The 20663-nt window shown below is 37.7% G+C and overlaps 2 non-coding genes across 2 annotated transcripts; both read left to right on the forward strand.

The window, feature by feature from the left end:
• The first annotated feature begins 4450 nt into the window (after positions 1–4450).
• Positions 4451–4532, forward strand: TRNAS-AGA. The gene has a single exon. It is a non-coding gene; the product is annotated as a tRNA-Ser (tRNA).
• Positions 4533–5164: 632 nt separating this feature from the next.
• On the forward strand, positions 5165–5236 carry TRNAD-GUC. Its single transcript has one exon. It is a non-coding gene; the product is annotated as a tRNA-Asp (tRNA).
• The last annotated feature ends 15427 nt before the right edge of the window (positions 5237–20663 follow it).

Below are 20663 nucleotides of genomic sequence, written 5' to 3' on the forward strand. Positions count from 1 at the left end.
AAGAATCCAACAAATCGGTAGATTTTTATATTTAAGACGTGGCACTTGCATTTTACTGTGCTGGTGTGCATTCCCAGCATTTGGATAAGGGGCCGAGGTCAAGTCTCTCAGACTGTTGGCTGACAAACATTAAACCTGGAAATCCTAACACTGAGTATATGAAAAACAATTACAGTCAAGGGAACATGATAGAGAAAGCTTCAATCATCTTAGAGAATGCATATATTGTCATGAAGAGAACATTGGTTTAAAAAAATAAAACAAATGTTTAAGAGAATGAAAAGACAAGGCACAGACTGGGAGAAAATATTTGCAAAATACATATCTGATAAAGGACTGATATCCAAAATATATAAGAACTCTTAAAACTCAACAATAAAGAAACAAACAGATTAAAAAAACAGGCCAAAGACCCTAACAGATGTTACCAAAGAAGATATACAGATGGCAAATAAGCATATGAAAAGATGCTGCACATCATATGTCCTCAGGGAAATGCAAATTAAAACAATGGGGTGCCACTATACACCTATCAAAATGGCCAAAATCCAGGACCCTGACAATACCAAATGCTGACAAGGATGTGGAGCAACAGGAACTTTCATTCATTGCTGGTGGGAATGCAAAACGTTAGAGCCACGCTGGAGGACAGTTTGACAATTTCTTACAAAACTAAACATGCTCTTACCATACGATCTAGTAATTGTGTTCCTTGGTATTTATGCAAAGGAGTTGAAAATGTATGTCCACACAAAATGTGCCCAAGAATGTTTATAGCAGCGTTGTTCATGATAGGCAAAACTTGGAAGCAGCCAAGATGTCCTTCAGTACATGAATAAATACATAAACTATGGTACATTCGGACAATGAAATATTCAGTAAGGAAAATAAATGAGCTATCAAGCTACCAAAAAGGAAGAACAGAAGACCATTAAGTGCATATTGGTAAGTGAAAGAAGTCAATCTGGAAAAGGCTACATACTGTATGCTTCCATCTATATAACATCCCTGAAAATGCTAATCTATGGAAACAGCAAAGATTAGTGGTTGCCAGGGGCTTAGGGGGAGGGAAAAAGGGAAGAATAAGTGGTGTTCAGTGGATTTTAAGAGGGAAGAATAAGTGACGTTCAGTGGATTTTTAAGGCAGCGAAACTATTCTGTATGATATAGTAATGGTGGATACATGTTGTTATACATTTGTTAAAACCCATAGACTATACAGCACAAAAGTGACCCGTAATATAAACTATGGTCTTTAGTTAATAATAATTTATGAACATTGGCTCATCAATTGTAATAAATATACCACACTAATGCAAGATGTTAATAATAAAGAGACTGGGAGAGAAAGGGGGAAGGAAGGAGTATACTGAAACTCTACTTTCCACTCAATTTTTCTATAAACCTAAAACTGTTCCAAAAGTTTTCTATTAAATTTAAAATATAAGAATGTTAAATATGCTTATGGTAAGGTCTCAGAAGGAAATTAATGACATGCAGTTAGAAACTGAAGGAATGGTGATCTTGTTATAAAGAGGGAGAGACTTGGCTGAATTGTATTCTACAGTTGGGTGGAAAACAGAATTTGTACATGATGAACTTGAATATTTAGCTGAGAATACTTCCAAGTAAAATGTGGAATGTGCAACCTGGTTAGTTATTGCTGCTTATGGTGAAATGCATGAGGAAAGAAATAAACTGAGGAAGGAACTATTCAGCAAAAGGAACCAGCACTCATGATTTGGAAAACTTTTAGCCATACCTTATACAAATGAGACTTTCAATACATATTGAGGACACAGAAAGATATAATTTCTGTCTTCAGCGACTTCTCTATCTCTATGTTGCCCAAAGTGGCCTCCAACTCCTGACCTCAAGCAATCCTCCCACCTCGGCCTCCCTAAATGATGGGGTTACAATCCATAAGCCACTGAACCCAGCCCTCAGAAACCTTTTGTGCTTAAAAAAACACCTCAGCAAAATACAAAGCAACTAGTGATATATTTGAACTAAAATTACTAATCAACTATTGGCTTGTTTGTTTTACTGTAACCATGACTAGGGACTGGCCACAGCTGCAATCTTATTTGTTTTACTGGGCTGAAAACAAAAACATGGTAGAATGGATCTCAGTAAAGGTAGAGAGTCAGGACTTAGTTGCAGGAAACAAAAACTAGTCCAGTTTCTACTTTAGCCCTAAATTGGAAACAAATCAGATGTCCTTCTATACTTAAAAAGGCAAATTGTCAATTTTTCTTCAAATACAAGGAATACCAAAGAAAATAAATTATTTTCTACAAAGAAAAAAAAAATTAGCTAGGCATGGTGGTGCATGCTTCTATTCCTAGCTACTCTGGAGGCTGAGGCAGAAGGATGGCTTGTGCCCAAGAGTTCAGGTTACTGTAAGCTATGATGGTGCCACTGCACTCCAGTCTGTGTGACAGAGTAAGACCCTGATTCTAATTTTTTTTTATTTTTTAAAACAGATTTTTGATATTTCTGTGGTATCTAACTGTATTCAAAGCTGGAGTTGCAAATGATTTCAGCAAACAAAATATATAAAGAAATGCTTGACAAAAATATGTCCACCAAATAAAAAGGATGTGGTATGCATGAACTATGAACAACAATCTATAACACAATTTATATCTGTATGGACACCTCGCTACCCCATCAAACTGCTTCATGTCTATCCCCTCAAATTATGGTCTTCCATAAATCTAGTGAATTTCTTTTAGTCTTCTTTTGACCCTGTAGGGGTGAGAGAATCTTTTTTCTCCGCTCTGGAGTTTGGTTATCTGAGTCTGAGAAATAAAGTTGCCAGTAGACAGATTAACAGAAGCAAAGGCATACACATTTATTATGCACATATGCACAGGGGTCCCAGAAAGTGTAAGTGAGACTCAAAGAAGGGGCAGATGGTTGAAGCTTAAATAGGTCTTGGAGCTACATAAAGAAATAGGGGCTTGAAGGCTCCTGGAAGGTGGTGGTGAGAAGTAATGTGAGGGTTAGGGCAGGAACTACTCTGGTAAAAAAGCTTGTCTTATTACACAGATAAAGTCTCTCAAGTAGCAGCCCTCAGAAAGGTGGTGAAGAAAAGAACTGAAGGCTGGCTCGGCGAGATGTCCCGGGCGTGGAGACCTTTAGTTTTCTCTCCTGGGATCTGAGTTAATCTTCCCTGGTTTAGTACAGATTCCAGGAGAGGGTTCATGACAATCTCTTTCCTTCAAATATGGGAAACTTCAGTGAAAGCCCCTCCCTGCCATTCCGGAATGAAAGAGGATCAGGAGGCAGTGGGGCTGCGGAAGGTCAGAGAGACTTTGGTTCTGAGGTTCTTAGGTTGTTCAAAGTACTCAGCACTTCCAAGAGCCATACTTTGGGGTATCGTTTTCTGAGCGCTAACAAGGCTCCTCAGAAAATCTCTGTCTTTTCCATCCCGCTCTTCCTTCCTTTCTTCTCTTCCTCTTTCTCCTCTTCTTTCTCCTTCATCCTCTTATTTCTACCTCCTGTCCCTCCTTCCTTCCTTCTCCCTTCTGGTCACTTTCTTCTCTCCCTCTTCCTCCTTGTCCCTCTTCCTCATTTATCTACTTAGTCGACATGGTTTCTTAGCTTGCGATTGTTTCCCTCTTTTCTTAGATTAGTATATGGTTCCAAGAAGTAGACGAAAGCCAGTTACAGTAATCTGTGCACCCAAAGGGCTCAGGAAAACTCCAGGACCGGCAGCTTTAGACTTCAATACCGAAGCACAAGAGAAAAAGAAAATATACTGCGTGGGTTAGATTTTGAGAGAAGGAGCGTCTGCCTTGGCCAAAAATCAAAGTAGGATCTTCCTTTTTGATAGGTAACCCGGTTCCATGGGAACTCATGAATCGTCTATAAATTTCTTTCTTAACCCAACTGGAGCGCGGAAGCGCACTGTGAAATGCAAAATGCCGTGCAAACGCGACTGGGTAGATACTTCCTTGGGTTGGTGTGAGCCTAGAGACTTAGGGACCTCATCAGAGCAAGAAAGTGCAAGTAGGGTTTTCTGCATCATTTTCTGGCCCTCCAGTTCAGACACAAATCAGAAGTTAGTCCCTTCTTGAAAGCCATTAGCATTCATCAAGGAGCCTCAATGCGAGGAAGTTTCAAACAAAAACTAACTGTGTCAGGCCTAGATTTAGGGTGAGGGTCTGATTCCACTTCCTTGCGGGGTCGGTTTGGGTCTAGGTGAGAGAGGTACAGTGGTCTCTAGTTTTCTGGAAACGGTACTGCTGATAGGGCAAGGACTCCTTGCGGCTGGCTTGCCTTATCCAACTTGCACGTCACCTCAGAGTTTCTGATGTACTCGCAGACTCTAGTTTCTTGCGCCGGAAACCATTTTTACCGTATTTTGTTCTTTTGGCCCTTTCTTGTTAGTTAGCGGATGTAATTTCTGTTTAAAGACTTGAAGGGAACGTTCTCCATTCGTGTAGTCGTGGCCGAGTGGTTAAGGCGATGGACTAGAAATCCATTGGGGTCTCCCCGCGCAGGTTCGAATCCTGCCGACTACGGGATGTTTTACTGAGAACAGTGCAGCGAGGAAATACGATCTTACGTTTGCTTTCAGTTTGGGAGTGAGGGAACTCATGGTAAAGCTTCTGCGTTCCTTTTAAGGCCACCTGAACTTTTGCCGACTATGGGATGTTTTACTCAGAGCGGTTCAGCGAGGAAATACGATGTCATATTTGCTTTGAGTCCGGGCGAGGGAACTCGTGATAAAGCTTCTGCGTGCCACTTAACGCATCCTGAACTTTAAAAATACATCTGCAGATTCTTAATCTATTTTGCCTCAGCGGAGCGCAGGTATTGGTCCCACCTCCGCTTTTCCTGTCTTTGAAACCAACGGACGCACCTTTCAGAATCTGCAACTCCTATGTTCGCTAGGGCTCAAACCATGGTTGAACATAGACGGAAACCAGTGCGCCACAAAGGAGGCTAGCGAGAGTTCTTTTTTAAAAGGGCCTCACAAAGCGTCCGAGGAATGAAGGAGGAACTGGAGAGAACTGGCGGTTGGGCGCAGACATGTTCGCTGAAGTGCCTTGCGTATACTTGGTAGGGGGAACGTGTGACTACAGAGCAAAGAAATAAGAGAGAATAGTGAGTAACTTCACATGGATTTCCTAAGAACGGTTTTCACGTCAGTTCCTCGTTAGTATAGTGGTGAGTATCCCCGCCTGTCACGCGGGAGACCGGGGTTCGATTCCCCGACGGGGAGGAGGCTTCAGTTTTTACAAAAGCACACTTTTGGACACTTCTGGTAAACACAGTCTCTAGTCTTCTGGGTAAATGTTGGGTTCCCTCTATCTTTATCAGAGTTTCTTCAAACCAACGAAATACTGATCGCAAAAACCGTAAGCTGTGGAAGTCATGAAGTTCTGTAATAGCAAGAAAATCTCCACTCTCCACTGTAATCTCCACCACAGTGGAGAAACCGGGTAGATACCATCTTAACCGAGTGATTAAATCAGTATTGGGACGAATCTACATTATGTACCTCTTTTATAGGATGTGCTCATGAGAGCACAACATCACTTTTGTGGTGGTATTGTCAAAAATATGTAATCTGAATCAGAAAACATCAGACAAACCCAGATTGAGGGAGATTTTCACAAAATAACTGACTTGTACGCCTCAAAAACTGCAATTACTTTTGCATCAAGCTAGTAACAGGCAAGCAGGGAGGAAAAATAAATAAATAAATAAATAAAATAAACTTACTGAACACAAAGAAAGGCTGACTAAATAGTCCACATTATAGAAGATCTTAAAGATATAATAGCAATATATGATCTGGAATTTTTTTCTTGCTATTAAAGGACATTATTGAAATAATGAATAAAGTCAATAGATTTTATGATATTATTTTATGAATGTTAATTCCTGATTGTATTAATTGTTCTATGGTTATAGAACAAATGTCTTTGTTTTAAGAAAATTCATACCTATTTACAAAATACATATTTAAGGGTAAGGGGAGGTATGTGTCTTCAAACTGACTGTCAAATAGTTCAGAAATATACATGTTTGTATATATATGTGAAAGAGAAGGAAAATAAAATATAGGAATATGCTTAATGTGCTAACATTGAGGGGATTGGGGTGAAGGGTGCTCAGGAATCCTCTGTGTCCATGTACTGTGTCTGTCAGTCTAAAATAATTTTAGAATGGAAAGTTAAAAGGAGAAAAACCTAACAAAACTATAAATTAAAATATACTAATTAAGATTTAAAAGGTCAAATATACAATTTTGAACAATACATATGACAGAGTGATGACTATATTAATGAATAGGAATTTAGAACTGATGAAGGAGTGGGATTCAAAATGTTATAAGTGAAAAAGGAAATTCATAACATGTGACAAAAGCTAAATAAAGAGTGAATGCCTAAAACGACGTTGTTTCGTAATTATTACATTTTGGAATATGAAAACAAACAGTACTAAAATTCAAAACAGCAGGAACAATATAAGATGGAAAGGTATGGCCAAATCCAAATCATTCTAAGCTCCCTTATAATAAGGTAGGAATTAGAAGTGTACCCAGTATATACCCTCGACCAGTGGTGAATGGATGAATATGAAAAGCAATATTTTCGTGAGCCATAGTCAAAGCCAACAGCATTGCTTCTTTAATGAAGGAATACTCTTCCAGCATATAACAGTATATCTGATTTTGTTTTAAAAATAATTATTGGCCGGGGGCAGTGGCTCATGCCTGTAATCCAAGCACTTTGGGAGGCTGAGGCAGGTGGATCACCTGAGGTCAGGAGTTCGAGACCAGCCTGGCCAACCTGGTGAAACTCCGTCTCTACTAAAAATACAAAAATTAACTGGGCGTGGTGGTAGGCACCTGTAATCCCAGCTACTCGGAAGCTGAGGCAGGAGAATCACTTGAACCCGGGAGGCGGAGGTTGCAGTGAGCCAAGATCGCAGCATTGCACTCCAGCCTGGGTGACAGAGCGAGACCCTGTCTTGAAAAAAAAAAAAAAAGAACAATAATTATTAACATTTTGTCACGAAATTTTGGCCATCAAATTTAAAAGTTAATATCATTGTGCAGCACTTTCAGCCAATAGATTCTTTTTTTTTATTAACACTGTTGCACAGTAGAGTGATTGATGCCCTATCCTTTTCACCTAACATTGAATCTCATTTGTCTCTGTTACTACCTTTTTAATCTATTACTTCTTTTTTAATCTAGAAGAAAAATTATTCATTGTTGATGAGATCTATAAAGCAACTAGTTTTTTTGTTTGTTTCTGGTTTTTTTTTTTCCTTTGAGACAGAGTCTTGCTCTGTCACCCAGGCTGCTGTTGCCCAGGCTGGAAAGCAATGGCGCAATCTTGGCTCACCACAACCTCCGCCTACCAGGTTCAAGTCATTCTCCTGGCTCAGCCTCCCGAGTGGCTGGGATTACAGGCGCGTCTTTTGAGTAGAGACAGGGTTTCACCATGTTGGCCAGGCTGGTCTTGAACTCCTGACCTCGTGATCCACCCGCCTTGGCCTCCCAAAGTACTGGGATTGCAGGTGTGGGCCACCACGCCCAACTTAAAGCAACTGTTTGAAGGCACTGATGAGCTGTCAACCCAGGCAAGCCTTGACAAACTACAGTCCTTGAAAGAAGGGAAGCACATGATATGAGTTTGCACATTCGAAGGTGCTTTCCTCCCAAAGGTGTGTTCTGTATTGCACCATTGTGGAATGGACCTCATGTGGAAAGAGGCAGTTGTACTGCATTAAGGAGACACTGGTCAGAGTTTGGGGCTACCAAAGTGCATAGAACTTGATGGTCAAAATTCAAGTGATGAGGGAACCACAGAGAAAGATCTCAAATTTGTATTATAAATTCTCTTTATATTACTGGCTAATTCCTAAGTTGTACCTACACAGGAAGATGTTCCAATACAGGAAAGAGCAACTGGAGGGCTAATGATCTGTAGAGATCCAGCAGCTGCATGATTCTAGGGAGACAGAGGTTGATGTTCATGCTTCTCCCAGTTGGAGCCCCATTGGTAAAATGGCTGTTGTTTTGAGACTTAAGAAATACTAACCCTTAGCGCTAAGTGATAAACCTTTAAGTGATAAACCTTTAAAGGACCACATGAAAGGAGTAAGGCTATGCCTTCACAGCAAGGAAAAACTAAACTAAACAAATTGTAACAAAGCTTCAGTCTTTGTTGTATTCCGGAAAAACTACCAGAAGACTATGAAAGTTTGGAAATAAAGCAGTTTGTGTCCTACACTCTACAGGTCAAAGAAGAAAACACAATAGAAATTTTAAAATATTTTAAGCTGAAAGATAATGAAAATAAGACGTATCATAATTTGTCTAATGTATCTAAAGCTGTTTATAGAGAACAACTTTTACTTTTAACTACATGTATTACAACAATAGAAAGGTTGAAAATCAGCGATGTAACTCAAGAGACTATAAAAAGCCAGCAATTTAAATGCAAAAAGTACAAGGAGCTATTAAAAATAAGTGCAGAAATCAATAAAATGGAAAGCAAACATACATCACAGAAAATCAACAAAGTAAAAGTTTGGTTCTTTGAAAAGATTGATAAGACTGATTTTAAAAAGAGGGTACGATAACATATGAATACTATCATTGGGAATGAAACAGATTATATGTATGTGTATACACATACACACACACATATATATATATATATCCTAAAGATATTTTAAAAACAAGACAGAGGTATTATAAATGTATTTATGTCAATATACATGAAACATTTGATGAAATAGATACATTCCTTGAAAAACACAATGTGGCCGGGTGCAGTGGATCACGCCTGTAATCCCAGCACTTCAGGAGGCCAAGGCAGGTGGATCACCTGAGGTCAGGAGTTTGAGACCAGCCTGGCCAATATGGTGAAACCTGGTCTCTACTAAAAATACAAAAATTAGCCGGGTGTGGTGGCACATGCCTGTAATCCCAGCTACTCGGGAGGCTGAGGCACAAGAATTGCTTGAACCTGGGAGGTGGAGGCTGCAGTGAGCCAAGATCGTGCCACTTCACTCCAGCCTGTGCCACACAGTGAGACTCCATCTCAAAAGAAAAAAGAAAAAAAGACAAACAATATGCCACAACTGACACAAAAAGCAATAGGAAATCTTTATTGTCCTATACTTATTGGAAAAATTAAATCCATAATTTAAAGAGCCACTCATATTAACCTCTAGGCGTAGGTAGATTCACTTGTGAATTCCCACCTACAAATAAGAGATAAATAATATCAGTCTTTCAGAAAGCCATTTAGAGAACTGAAAAAGAGAAAACATTGTTCGGCTAATTTGACTACACAGACGTAATTCTGAAACCAAAACTCAAAAAAAGAGTACAAGAACAGAATATTACTGCCAATATTTCTTTTAAACTTAGACTCAACTTTTAACCAAAATATCAGCAAAGTAAATAGAGCATATTATTTTAAAACTCAAAACATTATGTTCAAATGAGATTTACTCTAGAAATGGAAATTTGGTTTAACCTTTTAAAATGTAATTTTCCACATTAATAGAATAACTATAAAAACCAAATTTTCATCTAAGTAGACATAGAATAAGCATTTGATGAAATTCAATAATTCATGATTTAAAACTCTCAAATGAGAATAAAGGGGAATTTTGTTAGTCTAATAAAGCTTAACTACAAAACACCTACAACGAACCTGAGTTTGGGAACATGACAAGAATGCCCACGATTATCACTTCCATTCAATACTATGGTGGCAATAGTAGCTACTGCAGTAAAATAAGAAAAATAAATGATTGATATTAATATTGGGAAATAAATATAGCCTTCATTATTGGACGATAACTTGATTATGAGTGTACAAAACTGAGAAGAATCTAAAAAATGATTGGAATTAGTAAGTAAGTTTAGCATGGTTCTGACTTCATGGTCAATATACAAAATATCAAATATACTCACATATACTAGCAACAAACAAATGAAAAATGAAATTTAAAAAAGTCAATTTTTGAGGATGAGTGCGGTGGCTCCCACCTGTAATCCCAGCACTTTGGGAGGTGGAGGCAGGAAAGTCTCTTGAGCCCAGGAGTTTGAGACTAGACAATATAGTGAGAGCCTATCTCTACAAAAACATTGTTTAAAAAAATTAGCCAGGTGTGGTGGTGCACACTTGTGGTCTCAGCTACTTGGGAGGCTGAGGTAAGACGATCGCTTGAACCTGGAAGGTCAAGGGTGCAGTAAGCCATCATCATGCCACTACACTCCAGCGTGGGTGACAAAATGAGACACTGTTTCACTAAACAACAGCAACAAAGATTCCATTTACAACAGCATTAATAAATGTAAAAAAAGTGTGCAAAAAACTATAATAAAAACTAAAAAACATTATTGGGATAAATTAAAGAAGACCTAAATAAGTAAAGTGATTTATCAGGTTTACATTTTGGAAGATTTGATATTGTTAGGATATTAATTTTTCCTAAATTGATCAATAGATTCAATGAAATCCCAATCAAAATCCCAGTATGTATTTTTGTGGAAATTAAGTATATTTTTGTAAATGCAAAAGAATTTGAAAAATCATGTCTATACTGTAGAAAATTAGCTAAGCTTGAAAATTTATGCTGCCAATTTACAAAATAGGTTATAGGTCAATTCAGTCAAGTAAGAATGATCTTTATAATCACATTGAGTAAAATAAACCTTGATTCCTATGTCACATTATAAACAAAATTATTTTATTATATAATAGACATCAATGTGATAGAAAAAAAGATACAATTTCTAGAAGAAAACACAGTAGAACATCTTCATGAACTTGGGCTAGGCAAAGATTTCTCAAACAGTACATAAGGAATATAAATCATTAAATAAGATGTGTTGGGCTTATTTTAAATAAGGGATGTATTGGCTGCAAAAGACAGCATTAAAAGAGTGAAAACACAGCCAAGAAATGGAGAAGGCATTTGCAATATCTGTATCTATATCTATATTTATATCTATATCTGAAGCCATCAAATTATTAATATCTAGATTGATATCCTATATCGCCTAGGCTGGTCTCTAACTCCTGGGCTCAAGTGATCCACCCACCTCAGCCTCCCAAACTGCTGGGATTACAGGCAGGAACCACTGCACCAGGCCCAATCTGGTTGGTTGGTTGGTTTGTTTTTGAGACAGAGTCTCACCCTGTTGCCAGAGCTGGAGTGCAATGGTGTGATCTCGGCTCACTGCAACCTCCACCTCCCAGGTTCAAGCAATTCTCCTGCCTCAGCCTCCGGAGTAGCTGGGATTACAGGCATATACCACCATGCCCGGGTAATTTTTGTATTTTTAGTAGAGACGGGGTTTCACCATGTTGGCCAGGCTGGTCTCGAACTCCTGACCTCAAATAATCTCCCTGCCTCGGCCTCCCAAAGTGCTGGGATTACAGGCGTGTGCCATATTCCAATCACTGTCCACAACACTTTCACTTTTTTTTTTTTTTTTTTTTTTTCAGACGGAGTCTCACTCTGTCGCCAGGCTAGAGTGCAGTGGTGTGATCTCGGCTCACTGCAACCTCCGCCTCCCGGGTTCAAGCTGTTCTCGTACCTCAGCCTCCTGAGTACCTGGGACTACAGGCGCACGCCAGCACGCCCACCTAATTTTTGTATTTTTAGGAGAGACCATGTTGGCCAGGATGGTCTCAATCTCTTGATCTCGTGATCCGCCCGCCTCAGCCTCACAAAGTGCAGGGATTACAGGCGTAAGCCACCGTCCCCGGCCGCACCCAGCTAATATTTTGTATTTTTAGTAGAGACAGGGTTTCACCATGTTGACCAGGCTGGTCTTGAACTTCTGACCTCAGGTGATCCGCCCGCCTTGGCGTCCCAAAGTGCTGAGATTACAGACATGAGCCTCCGCGCCCAGCCCAACTTTTAATTTTTAATTTTCACTTGTTTGTTTTTAATATACAAATACATTTGAATTTTTGTATCTTGACCATGAAACCAGCTACCATGCTAATTCTTTTATTAATTCCAACTTTCAGATTTTTCGTTTTACTTTAGCCTCAAGGAAACCCTTTGTTGGCTGGGCACAGTGGATCATGCCTGTAATCCCAGCACCTTGGGAGGCTGAGGTGGGTGGATCACCTGAGGTGAGGAGTTCGAGACCAGCCTGGACAACATAGTGATACCCCGTCTCTACTAAAAATACAAAAATTAGCTGGGTGTGGTGGCGGGCCCCTGTAATCCCAGTTACTCAGGAGGGTGAGGCAGGAGAATCACTTGAAACAGGGAGGCAGAGGCTGCAGTGAGCCAAGACCATGCCACTGCACTCCAGCCTGGATGACAGAGCAAGACCCTGTCTCAAACAAACAAACAAACAAAACCTTTATTATGTCTTGTAATACACATCTGTTAATGACATACTGTCTCAACTTTTGTTTGACTTAAATTATCTTTATTTTTCACCAGTCAGATCAGATTAGGGCACCTTAATGGTCTCATTCAAACTCAATCACTTATTTAAAGGTTCCATCTCCGCATCCGGCCATATTCTGAAGTACTGGAGGTTAGGACTTCAACAGGTAAATTTTGAGGGGACACAATTCAGCCTATAACACCTTCAGACAAAGCAGGCAAACACTATGCAAAAATGGCTTCATTGCTGAAATCTTAAAATGTTAAGGAAGATCTAATATACAGAAAATAGAAAAAATGAAAACTCTTCACAATTCATTTTATAGGGCCAGCATAATCTTCATATTAAAACCTGACAAGGAATTACTAAAGAAGAAATTACAAGTCAATCTTTGTGTTAAACATTCTAGATATAAAACCACTAAACACAGTAAGAGCAATCAGACCCGGTAATATGCAGAAAGAACAGTCAAATGTTAAGCTGTAATGTGTGTTTCAGTAACATGAATTATTTTAATATAAAAAAATCACTTTAAATTTACCACAAAGTGAAAAAAAAACAAATAATCTTATCAGTAGATGCAGTAAAACTATTTGACAAAATTCAACACTACATTGGTTTAAAAAAAAAGGGCAGTCTATGTATGGAAAGGAAATTTCTTAATCCCAGAATGCATATATACAAAATCCTGCATTTAATATCCTAATTATAGTAAATATTTAACACTTTCTTCCAGATATTGGGACCAAGACAAACATGACCACTATCACCACTGCTATTCAACACTGTATTGGGGATCATAGGCCATTACATAAGACAAAGTATTAAAAGATATTAAGATTGAAAATGAAGAAATAAGACTGCCATCATTTGCAGATAATGTATTTATATATTTGAAAAATCTCTAAACTCTAAAAATTTTTAGAATCATTAAGTGAAAATAAGTTTACAGGGTACAAAAACCAATATTCAAATATATGTTCTATTCATATAAACTTTGAAAAAATAGACAATACATTTTTAAAATGTGATTTATAATATCAAGAACACTATCAATAACCTACTAATAAATACAATAATAAATGTAATAAAAATATGTAAGAGTGGTACATTAATAGCTACAAATCACTGTGCACAGAATTTTTAAAATATCAAAATAAATGAAGGGATATAACATATTCATTGATTGAAAGGCTCAGATTCAATGTAATCAAAATAAAATATTGAAACAGGACTTTTGGTAGAATTGACAAGTTGTTTCTAAAATGCATGTGCAACTGGAGAGGACCTAGAATCACCAAGGAAATCTTGCAGAGGAAGAGCAAATCTGAAGACTTTCACTACCACATAATGAGATTTCTCTTATTCTAAAGATACACTGATTAAGAAAGTGTTACTGACATAAAGATAGAGACCAATGAAACAAAATGAATCTACCTTTGTAAAACCACATAAAATGCAATTCAATCGGGGAAAGAGGTAGATTTTTCCAAAGGTGGTGCTGAATCAACTGGATATACAAAGGAAGACAATGTAGGCACTGACGTCTTCCTTAAATTATTCCCTAAAAAAATTCAAGATGGATTAAAGATCCAAATGTTCAAGTTAAAACAATAAAATTATAAAAGAAAACAATGAACTATCTTCATGAACTTTGGGTTGGCAAATACTTCCTGTTTAATAAGCACCAAAAGCAATAACTATAAAAGAAACAGATTGATAAATTGACCTTCTTTCAGACTTCAGAACTTCAGTCATCCAAAGACATCATCAACAATGTGAAAAGGCAACGCACAGAATAGAAGATATTTGTAATACATATTTATGACAAAGGATCCATGTCTAGTGTGATGGTTAATACTGAGTGTCAATTCAACTGGATTGAAGGATGCAATATTGATCCCGGGTGTGTCTGTAAGGGTGTTGCCAAAGGACATTAACATTTGAGTCAGTGGGCTGGGGAAGGCAGACCCACCCTTAATTGGGTGGGCACCATCTACTTAGCCACCAGCGAATATAAAGCAGGCAGAAAAACTTGAAGGGACGAGATGGGCCTAGCCTCTCAGTGTTGGGGTCCGCGTGTTTCCTAAACAAAGGAATGAACACACAAGACAACACAGGACAAGACATACATGGCGGCCGCCCTGAACGGCACACTCTGCTTTATTTTATCCAGCCCTTTGTGGAATGTTGCCAAGTCACGGGACATGTGTTGCTTCTCTGACCTTTCCTTGACTCGCAAGATCAGTAAACATTGACCAGTTCCCAGAGTCCGCTATTTACAGCTGGCTCCTTTATCCTTCTTGTTTGCAGAGAAGGAATGTCCTGCTTTGTTTGCAAGAGCAGGGCTTATTGGGAACATCTCATTTGCGAGCACACAGTCCTCTACATCTCCCCCTTCTTTATTTACAGGTTTGAATTTTTTTTTAAAACCATCATTACATATTGGGCTCACTGGGATTCGGTGTTTGCCCTTTGGCACCGTTTCTAGTAGACTGTGAAAATGACAAAGGCAAAAACAACAATCAATACATTACTAGAAACAAAAGTCAGTAAAACTTTTACAGTACTCATAGGGTTTAAAGATTTCAGGTTTTGCGCAATACCAGTCATTAAATCTGCACCAGTCAACAATGGTAACTGATTACGAAACGTTTTAGAAATATTGTGTGTTAGTTCTTGTATTTCCAGGAAAGGATTGTTATGACCAATTAAAAGTCTTTTTTTCTCTGTCCAATTATGTACAGTGCTGTTAAAAGGAACAGGGGTAATACAAAATTGAGTAGTATTCCAGTCACATTTTAACAAGGCTCGAGTATTTAACACTGTCAGCTGATCCCCTATCCAAGAAACCACTTGTTCTAAGTTATCTACTCGTTCAGTCAAATGAGCATCGATGTCTCGTTGTTGTTGCCACAACAAGTGAGATTGTTCATGCTATTGTTGCACGAACTCTGCATTTTGGATACTCTGATGTAACGCCAGTCCAGCAACAGCAGCGGTGGAAGCAATGGCCACAAGTCCCACTACTGCTGTTACAACGATCCCAACCGCTCTCCAGCTGCGGTGGACAAGATCTTGCATTACTTTGTAAATCTGAGTAACCCCAGTAGATTCACTCCAGGTGTGTGTCAAGTTCACAGGTAACCAGGTTTCTTTTTTAGCTCTTAAAATATATATATCGGAGTGAGTCTCATTCCAATTATTATGCCACCAAGTAGTATTTATACAGCTTAAAAATGTACAATTGTCTGTACAGTTAACTACTCCTGTATTATTATCCCATTTAAAGATTCTTGCTAACAACAAGTAAGGTTTTTTTTTTTTTAACACAAGCAATGATATATCTAGATGTGTTTCGATGTAAAGATATATGGAAAGGATTAGAAAGATTAGTGATATTTAAGGACATGTTTCCTGTAAAAGTAGACATTGGTTTACCAGCAGCTAGTAACTTCCCTATATGACTTTGTATTTGTGAGGTGTTGGCCAAATGTGGCATAGGGGGCGACGAGCCACCATCATGTCAAATAATAGTTTCATTACCATCAGCATAAATGGTGTGATTATTTCTATGCCATCGTAGGCTAATGTGGCTAAACTTAGTCTGAAAATCTCCATGCACACTCTAGTCAGTGACAAGGTATCTGTAATTCCTACCTTTTACCTCTAATAATAATTGTGGTCCACTTTCTCTACATTTAGTCCACTCTAATTGGGAAACACCTCCGGACACGTCAGGAATAGGACATAAGGATAATGTAGTAGGCAAGGTTTCATTAAGCAGAGCAATATGATTATATTTAAAACTCTGAGTAACAACAATCATAGTAAAGGCAGCAATGTGACTATGATTTTAGCGCAAAGCCCAAGCCTCATGAGAAGGATGTAAACAATGTGGACTGTTCCCAAGACATATAGGTAACCCTTCCATCCAAAATTGATATGAACTGTTTACTGTACCCGTGTCTAACTCAGGATCCTGGTTTTAAAAAGGTGATGGCATCCAAGTAGTATCATTAGTAAATACTAAAACTTCTTTGTCTCCCTAGGCCACACCTTGATATAAGGGTGGAAAGGGAATATAAGTCCAATATGTGAATTCTCCAGTTGTTATTTGGCAATTCACTACAGCTAGTATAGCCAGAAATAAGGTCAGTGAGGTTTTGGGCTGTCCAGCTTGTTGAACAACCCCTTCAGCTTCTTGAGTAAGTTTTTTCAGCTGACCCTATGTCGGAGGTTCCGCTTGACGAGTTTCGTAGGTGAAGGTTTTCTGAGTACTTAGATTTAATTTTTGAAATGCTGCCAGGAAGTCTTCCGGCCGGCTCCTCTTCGCCATGGCACTGCTTTAACCGTCGGGATGGGAACCACTTATCTCCGGCACCTGTACGAACGAGAGCATAACCTCAACCCCACTGTAAAACTTTTCCTTTTAAATATTGGCCTTGTAATGAAGGATAGTACACCCACAAATTGTTAGCTTGTGGCTTTTCTAATGGTTGTTGAAAATGTTTTATTGCTGTAGATTGCTGTAATTGGAGCCAATAGTTAAGAAAATTTAAAGTAAAAAGAGCTTTCAGAATTTGATGTTTTGGGGAATCTCGTCCATTTCCCCCTGTTTGTTTTAAAAGTTGTAATTTTAAGGTAGTATTAGCTTTTTTAATAATTGCTTGACCTTGACTGTTAAATGGAATGCCAGTGGAATGACGAATGTGGTATGAAGAGAGGAAGGCAGCCAATTTATGAGAGTAATAAGTAGGAGCATTGTCAGTTTTTAATTTAGTAGGAACTTCTATAACTGTAAAGGAAGTAAGTAAATGAGTAATAACAGAATTAGCTTTTTTAGAGGGTAATGGTGTAGCCCATTGGAAGTGTGACTAAGTATCAATTGTACGATGAACATATTTTAAATGACCAAAAGAAGAAATATAAGTTATATTTATTTGTTAAATATGATTTTGTGGAGTGTTTTGGGGATTTATACCTGGACTTAAAAAGGGTGCAATAATAGGAGCACAAGATGGACAGGTTTTGACAATAGTTTGGGCTTGATGGCGTGTTATAGAAAATCACCATTGTAATTTTAAACTGTTAGTATGATGTAATTGATGTTTATGTTGAGTCTGTTGGACATTATCAACAAGTAAAGAATTAATTTGGCTATTACCAAAAGTTAAAGGTCCTGGTAAAGCTGAATGTGAACGAATATGAGTGATAAAAAGGGGGATTGTACAGGAAGTAAGAGTCAAGAACAATAAGGAAAATAGTTTTTGTAAAGGGGTTTTTGGGAGTAATGGTAAAGAAGTTTGAGAAATATACTTAGTCACATATACAGTATATTGGGAATTACTAACTATATTATAAGGGGTTTGAGGCCAATTTTGTAGTACCATAAGAATGGCAAAAAGTTTTTTTTGTTGTACAGATTTAAATGGATAGTGAGAAATTTTTGAATTATTTGATGTCCAGTATTTAGTTTTTTTATTGTTAGAAGTATTAGTAAAAAAGGTGGGACCTTTAACCGGAGTATAAGAAATAGGATTATAGGGCAGGAAAGAATATTGTTGTAGAAAGTAAATAATCTATGATTGGGATAGTGTTGAGAAAAGGAACCAGTACACTTAGTGTAAGTCACTTGTTATCTTTTATGAGTTTTTAGTAGAGATTTAATGTATTGATTAGATAATTGGGTAATAATTTTTATAGGGTTAGTTCCAAGTAATTGACGAGTTTTATGTTGTCCTTTAATAATTAATTTAGCCAATTTATTAATATAAGGGTAAAATTTTTAATGGCTTTATTAGTCAAAAATAGCCACTTTAGAATGTTATTATCCTGATGTAAGATGGCTGTTGGTGAATGAGGAGTATGAAAAAGACATAAAGAGAGTGGAAGATCGGGTATAATATAATTAAGATGAGCTTTACTAATTTTATTTTTTATAAAAGACAATTTTTTTTTGTAGTAGGGGATAATTGCTGAGAACTGTTTAAATCTGAATTTCCTTTTAAGGTAGCAAACAAATGTTGTAATTTATAAGTAGGAATATTTAAGATGGGACAAAGTCAATTAATATCTCTCAACAATTTTTGAAAATTATTAAGGGTCACAAGTTGATTTCTCCTAATTTGAACCTTTTGTGGGCGGATTTGTTTTTTAGCCAATAGATACCCCAAATATTGAACGGGGAACTGAGTTTGTACCTTCTTAGGAGATATTTGTAAATTATAATGAATTAACTGTTGTTGTAAAACCTTAAAAACTTGATTTTGGAGGGTTACGTCAGGGGTAGCCAATAAAATATTATCCATATAATGATAAATTAACACAGTTGGAAACTGATTTTTTACAGGATTTAAAGTCCTATGTACAAATTTTTGACATAAAATAGGGCTATTAAGCATACCCTGGGGAAGAACCTTCCACTGATATTTTTGAAGGGGCTGCCCATTATTATATTTAGGAATAGTAAAGGCAAACTTTTTACAATCTTGAGGTTGTAATGGAATAGAGAAAAAACAATCTTTGAGATTTATGACCATTAATTTTTAACTTTGTGGGATAAGGGTAGGATTAGGAAGACCAGGCTGTAAACTTCCCCTAGGTTGAATGTAAACATTTACAGTTTTAAGATTAGTTAATAAACGTCATTTTTCACTTTTTTTTTTTTTTTAACATGACAAAGACAGGGGAATTCCATGCAGAAGTACTTGGCTTTATATGCCCCTCGGCCAATTGTTTTTTGAGTAACTCTTTTAAAGCCCTAAGTTTTTCTTTAGATAATGGCTACTGTTTCACCTAAACAGGAGCAGTAGTTTTCCACTTTAATTATAAACATTGACACTGGTGAATAGTGGCTATGCGTTTAAAGGATTGTAGCCCATTTTGAACATCATATTTTTGGCAGCTGAAGAAATATGAGGAATGTTTAAAAAAGCACCAAATTGTTGTAAAAGATCTTGTCCCCAAAGATTAATATTGATAGGAACAATATAAAAAAACACTTGACCTTGTTGACCTTTAGGACCGACACAGGTTAAAGGTTCTACACTTTGATAAACCACAGAAGCAGCACCCAACCAGTGAGTGTAACTGAAACTTGTCTTTTTTTCCCATTGCATAGGACACTGATTTAAACAAATGATAGACACCTCCACCCCCATGTTAATTAACCCTTTAAAAACTATTTTATTAATGTGTAATGAATATAAGGGCTTTTGATCAGAAACTAAAGTTTCCCAAAAAACAGTTTTTTTTTGTGCTACTGAACCCTCCCTGTCAAGATATCTCCCTAGATAGGAATGGAAAAAAAGGCAATAAAAGTTATTGTGCAATACACTACCCTGCCTCTAGGCGTATAAATTGTGAGACTTGTACCATAGTAAGAATTTCATCAGGATCAATGATTCCTGGAATCACCATTAACCCCCGTATAGCACTGTTGTTTTGACCTAACAAAAGTCCTACATGTCTTTTTGGCAAAGGGCCACACACTCCAATAGCTAATTTATATACTCCTCTATTAGGAGACAAGGTATAAGGCTGAATAATAGTTAAGTCAGTAGCGGCACTCTGCTTAGTTGTCGCATAAAGCTGGGAAACTGGGGTAAGGTGTGGGATCCTTAAGGAGGACTCGAATTTATTCCTTGATGTTGTAGGCCATTGCTCAGTGGGTATTGTAGTAGGCTTGCATTGTAATTGTTGGGGCCCCAAGCCTGTGGGGCCCGGCTCCCGTTTCCCGGGAGAGGAGACAGTAAATTTCCACTTTTATCAGTTTTGGAACGGCATTCATTTGTCCAATGTCGACCTTTGCCACAACGTTTGCACACCTCTGAAGGCAGCTTTCTGCCTTGAGGGATAAAAGTGTTCAATTTTTTACGACATTCTTTCTTGAAATGTCTAGGTTTACCACATTGAAAGCAAACACCTTGTTTGTTATTTTTTTTTAAGGCTGTAGATAGGGCTCCAGCAAATAATTGAGCATTATAAATAGCCCCTCCAACACCAGCACAAGCTCTAATATATTTATCTAAATTCGCCCCACTGGCCTTTAATGGTCTCAACAACTTTTGACAGTCAGCATTAGCATTTTTAAAAGACAATGTTTGTAACAAAATTTTTGAAGTAGGGCCAACACCCACAGTTTTTAAGACAGCATCTTGAAGACGGGCTACAAAATTTGGATATGGTTTATTTGTGCCCTGTAAAATCTTCACAAAGGAGAGGGAAGATTTTCCTGCTATTTTTACCTTAT

Source organism: Papio anubis, chromosome 6, assembly GCF_008728515.1.
Source record: "Papio anubis isolate 15944 chromosome 6, Panubis1.0, whole genome shotgun sequence".
In the NCBI taxonomy this organism is placed as follows: domain Eukaryota; kingdom Metazoa; phylum Chordata; class Mammalia; order Primates; family Cercopithecidae; genus Papio; species Papio anubis.